Here is a 6,293-nt window from a genome sequence, read left to right as displayed (position 1 = left end):
TCATCTCTTATAGTCAATAAAACCATAACAATTTTAAGGATCGGGGTGATCTGAGCAGGACAGCAGTCTCCATGTTTTTATGTTGCGGAACTCGTATTTCATGTTAGGTATCAGTATTCATCACTGTACTACGTTACATCCTCTTTTTTTTTACCTTTAGACTGCTGAAACAATGCATTGCAGTTTTTTTTTTCTTTAATTTTCTTGTTCTTAATTGAAAATACCTTTACAGCCACAAAAGCCTGCCATTGTATGATAAGCTAGGAATGTAAAGAGGTGTCTGAAAATCCATTTAGAATTAATAATACCACAACCATTCTGCTTAATGAAAAAAAAGTGTCATTTATCTGTAAAGGCTCAGAGTCCTCTTTGAAATGCAAGATGTCACTGAGCTGGTATCAATGCGGGCTCTTAATGGATACATTGACAGTGCTGCGGTATTGTTCTTGACTGCAGCAAATGATGTGAATAGCTTTGCTTGTCATTGTTGTGCAACTATTAATAGATCTGTAATTATGGTAGGCAAATTGTTGATTTTTTTTTTTTTTTTTTCCTCTGCGGTATTTGATATGCTCAGCACAATGAGGAGATGAATTAGGACTAATAAACAGGTCTCATGATTCTGTCTCTAATTGGAGGATCATTATATCTGTTCCAGAGAGATGCCCACAGCTAAAGCCTTTAACAGCACTATTTCAAACAGGACACAAAAGGCCTTAATGAATACTCCTGTGACTTCACACCGTCTCTCACAAAGGGAAGCACACATTCTGCGTTTCATCTTACACATAAGTTTCCTGTAATTGTTGGATCGAGGTGCACGATCGACGCCGCTTCCCCTCGGAAACCGCAATAATTATACCGAGGTTGTATTTGGGTCAAAGAGCCAACGGATCATTTGAAGGTGTGTTTGCAACTTAAGATGGCAGTGGCATCATACTGGGTTAACTTGAGTGTGTGTGTGTGTGTGTGTGTGTGTGTGTGTGTGTGTGTGTGTGTGTGTGTGTGTGTGTGTGTGTAAGTGGGGGTTGCTGAATCCATTTTTCTCCTTTGTAATCTGATATTGCTCGGGTGTATTTTCAAATGTTTTACAATGCCTTACATATGCATTGCCATTACAACACAATAAGGGAAATAAGGAGAGCAAATGTAATGCATGTTCAGGGAACGTGTTGAAGTCTCTGGGTGCCATTTGCACCCATCAGTGCAGCTGATGGAGTCATTAGAGAGCCGCAGCGGGCCCGGCTCTGGGGGTCTCTCTCCTGTAAATGCCCCCCCCCCCCCTCTGTCGGATGGGTGAGCAACCTCGGCGCGGCTCCTCGGCCTCGGAGCACTTCACTAAAGCTAATAGGTCATAGCTGCGGAGATGGGTGACAAAAGCGCGAGTGTTAACAATGGATAATGTGAGAATGGATTGCAGTTATCTAGTGCTTTTCCAGCCGCCTCTCAATTCAGAGCGTTTGACATTGCGTCGAGTGAATTTCAAGTGCAAATCACGTTGTTTTTTTTCTCCTCCTCCCGACTGCAGCGACAGCAAGGTTCGGGAGTTTCTCCCACATTGCGCGTATGACCTCCATGCTAATGGAGGAGCCCCTTCTTTATCTATTAGCGGCCGACGTGATCACCCTTGGACGGCTGCAAAACCAAAAGTGCTGAAATCGTCTAAATGACGAGCCGAAGGATCTGCCCGGTTTTTGCATATCACTCCCTCCTCCGTGGCTTTAAGAAAGAGGGTGAAAGAGGTCAGCGCAATATGCATATAATTTGGGGTTACATTGGAAGTTTGGGTTTTAAGCCCCTTGATGAAAGACAGCTATGAATAAATGTAATCTTTTCTCTCACATTTGGTCATTTGCTGAGGGCTAGGGGGAAAAAAAAAAGTCTTTGTGTGCCTTTTCACTATTAATATTCCTTATTACTGTTCCTTGAGGTCCATTGTCCTTCTGAAACACCTTAAATGATACAGCAATGTCACCGACTTCCACTATTTATTTGCAGAAATAACTTTACCGAACATACAATGTTGTTACTCGTGCCCTCGGTTTGTCTCGGATGAGTGAACGGGGAAAAAGTTTAGGCCGCACCGGAGAGGAACTTATTTTGTCGAGCAAGGGGAAAACACGACGAGACGAGGGCAGACTGTCAAAGGACCGAAACGCCATTCATCTGCTAACCTGTTCAAGGTGTGCCTGGTTGATGTCCTCCTCCTTTGGTGGGGAACATATGTCCACAGCAGCTGTGCCACCGTGAATAGGCAGTGATTGTGCGCTAGCTAACTGCATTCCTGGGAGCCAGGCCAAGTCTGAGCGGAGTGAGCTGTCCCATTTTTTCGATACGAGCGTCTCTCCTGCATTCCACCTGATTTACATGTCTCTCTCTTTTCCACGCGGCTCGAGGACCGTTCGCTCCGGCCAAAATAGCACCCAACTTTTTTTTTTGTTCTCACCGCAGATGAAGAGGTGATCCTGAGGCACATTTCAGATGAACGTGTGTGTGACTTGAGCAGGACTCTGGATCCTCTCCGTGACACAGTTTCTGGTGCTGTGGACGATAGAAGTTTGAATCAGGCTAGACTGTCCAGTCGTTTCTGTTTGCAGCTAGTAAAAGCAGATAGACACTGCTGTATTAGTATGTTTTATTCATTTCTGCAGGTTATCCCTAAATGACAGGTGACAGAGGAATGCCGCTCTGTAGCTTTAACACTTGCGCAACTTCATGACCTCAACTGATCGGAGCCAGGCCTGCGTCGAGTACTACATGTACTTTTATAAATATGGCATTCGTCCTCGCTGCGATAGAGTCAGACACCTGTGATTGTTATCAGACACTTGCACAGGAAACCCGGGTGGGGGGGGGGGGGGGCTGCAAAGCATAAACATGAAAAAAAAAGGGGGTGCTTAGCGAAATGGAAATCTAATTTGTGCGTGGGCCGACGTTGCGGTCACAAACAAACAATGGACGTGTGTGCGATATTTTGGATGTGTCCTGTCACAGACCTCATCCGTCCGCCAATCCCCCCCCCCGCGAGGAACCGAGGTCGACAGACGAGCTCTGAATAGGACGCTGATCCCGAAATAACACCCCCCCCCATCCCATTCCCTCTTCTCTCTTAAACAACACAATCACGCAATCAAAGCCCGACTCTGCCTCTCCCTCATTGTTTAATTTCTGCCGGCTATCTTAGATATCTCTGCGGCTGTTCTTATCTTTGACCTTCAGCTTGTTGCTTTGTCGTCACCACCCCCCCCCACCCACCCACCCTCTCCTCTCCTCCCACCATACCTGCTCTCCCCCCACCCCCACCCACCCCACGCCAGTGTGCTGCGACCTTCAGAGGGGTGTCATTACTCCCTGACCCATTTGACGATCCCCTCATGTGGAATGTGCATATGCCGAATCGCCGCGGATCGGCACAGTATGGGGTTTGAGGTGAAGTACTTACAGAAATATGACTTGACACGCTTTATCAAATGGGGAAAGATGAAGACGAAACAGCTGCTGGTGCTGTCGTAAGCAATCTGGCCGTGATTGAATAAAAGTGTCAGGAAAAGGGCCGCTTGATGGTCTTTTGTTCTCCCCCATCCAGCTTGATGTTAGTTTGAGCTGTCAGGAGGGAATCACAGCTGGGTGATTTATCAATACTTGGAGTGACCTTGCAGCCACACTGCTGCGTGCACGAATGTGTGTGTGTGTGTGTGTGTGATGGAGAGAGAGAGTGTGTGTGTGTGTGTGCGTGTGGCTCTGGCAGATTAAAAAGACACAAAGTGGAATATTTTCAAAATAGTTGGCACACACAGACAAAGACTTGGCTGGACTTGGAACAGAATTCTCTCCTCTCTTAGACACAGTAAGTGGATTGTTCTGCCAACACGATAAGGGTATTTTTCTCAACATCAGAGCACTCAAAGTACCACCAGCAAAATGTTTGGGAGAAGTGTGTCTCTTTTTAACTAACACTGCTTTTGAACAGCTTTTTCTTCTTCCCCCTAATTCTCTTTACTATTTTTTTAATTCATTTTTTCTTTCTTTTTTTTACCATACCTGTCCACGCCGGCTCTTCACCCCCGCCACTTTCTTTGAGATGTACTTGGACAGCCTGTTTTTCTCGGCAGCCATTGACTGTCTCTGTTGTGATTAAGCAGATGTTTTATTGCGGACTGGAACAGTCATTACTGCCATAAACCCATCTGTGGAATTGCTTTTTATGCAAATTTACAAAGCATCTGCATAAATAAAGTTCTAATTAATACCTTTCTGCAAACCGCCGCGCTCTTTGATTCCTAAGTGTTGGTAATTGTGTACAAGCAGGTAGGAGCGTGAGAGGGCTTTGTTCTCCGCGTACAACCGTTTGTGAATGTAAAACAAATAAATGTTGTCCGGCAATATTTTACACACGTATAGATTTTTGAAAGCCCACCGCTCAGCCTTTAGTTAAAGCTATACAGTATATTTACACACAATTAGATTGTGACAACCCGACATGGTTAAATATCGACAATTCTCTGATTAAGAATGAGCTTACAGCGATTTCAATCAGGGACAACATTTATGTAAAGTTGCAGTGAGTAGCATTTTTTTTTCATTTTTTTTAGCCCCCGTTGTAGGTTACAAGGGAAATAAAACCAAATCTGCTGCTACCGGTTGATTGGGAACTACTGAAGAGTAAAGTTTCCCCGAGAACATTAAGGCTGCTTTATAGATCCCTTTGTTGTGAGGGTGCCAATGGAAGCTCATTAATTTCCCCAGGTTTTTAATGGGGAGTGCTGAACATGTGGCAGGAGTTGTCTTGGCGGGACCCTCATGAGTTGCGCCCCCGCTGCTGAAGGGACGCCATGCCTTTCTGATCGCAAAGACGTCCCTTTTGCTAAGTAATCGAGCGCATTTTATCGTCTGGAAAATGTACTTATTTAGTTTTATTCAAGCAGTGATTGGCTGACTTTTTTTTTAAATTCTAATGTCACCTCTAACGCGCCACGTTATGTCAGTGCAACTGACTGTAAACAATGGTATTATAATCGGTTATTTCCTGCTTACATTCCCTCACGCTTATGATCTCTGCGTTGCATGTCATCATAACGAACACAAGTCGGGGCAGCTTAGGAGAGGGTGTTACCAAACTACAGTGGACATGAAAGCTAAAATAAGCATTTAGAGTGCACTTGAAATCAGGAGAAGAAGAAAAGACATTTGGTGGATAAAGAGAGACTTTGTTTCCGTGATTAAAGAAGACATCCGAGCCACGAGCGGAGGGGGAGGGGCTGCAGTCAGTGGGGGAAAATGAAGAATGACTTCGAAAAGTGTGTTGTTGTTTTTTTTGCATTCAACTTTTATTTTGAAGGGGAATGGATGGATGATGGATAGTAGCTCATCGTATGCTGATTCGCTAGGTGGCAGTGTCACTTTTTGAAACACATCAGCACCTCGGGTAGCACCGCGTGGTCAACGTTGCCGCTCTGAATTAGCTTATATAAAACATCACATTGTAGTTCTGGTCACGGCTGCTGTGTGTAGAAGCTGGTACCGCTCACTTTACCTGGTGAAAGCTCTCACGCTTAACAAGTGCAGACGCTCTGGAAGAGAAGAGCCTGCTGTCGTCGACGATGTAATGCCGAGCCAGGACTACCGGCGGAACGCGGCTCGTGCCGTTCCGTCTCTCTCTCGTCGGCTCTCCAGATCTAGCAACTTTTAGCATAATGAATTTAGCGGGGATGCCTTCTCCACACAGCCCATCAGGCCTGCCATCTAGCAGATTAAATTACGTCCGTAGGCATTAAAGCTTTGATGCCGTATTTGGGCGGCGCGCATGCATCCATTTGCAAAATTCTATATAACAAAATTAAAAACACGGACACCTATGGAAAATGGCTTGGCACTAGCACTTAAACCTCGAGCACTCCAAAACAGTCTGCTGACTAATGCATTTCTAATCATTTCTGTGATCAATGCTAGCTGCTGTGCAATAAGATTAATCAGCCATATGCAAAGCTAGGATCACCTTGAACAAGAGAAAGAAGGAGGGGGGGGGGGGAGAAAAGGGGGAGATAAAAGGACTGAGAGAAAGTGTCTCAGCCATCATGTGTGTTGAGCACACTCCACAGAAATAAAGCACACCTGCATTATTCGCCCTCTTTTCTTTTTTTTTCACGCCGTCGGTTTTGTGTACGTGTGTGTACGTGTGTGTGTGTGTGTGTGTGTGTGTGTGTGTGTGCGGCATTACACCGTTGTGCTCCCCTCAGCTGTGCTTTGGCATCTGCGCGTGGCCATCTCGCTGCTGAATAGCTGCCTGATTATTC

This window comes from Cebidichthys violaceus, unplaced genomic scaffold (assembly GCF_023349555.1).
Source record: "Cebidichthys violaceus isolate CVI_PGR_0920_01 unplaced genomic scaffold, fCebVio1.0.p SCAF_80, whole genome shotgun sequence".
Lineage (NCBI taxonomy): Eukaryota > Metazoa > Chordata > Actinopteri > Perciformes > Stichaeidae > Cebidichthys > Cebidichthys violaceus.
The sequence above is the reverse complement of the archived record's forward strand: the minus strand, read 5'-3'. Positions refer to the sequence as shown.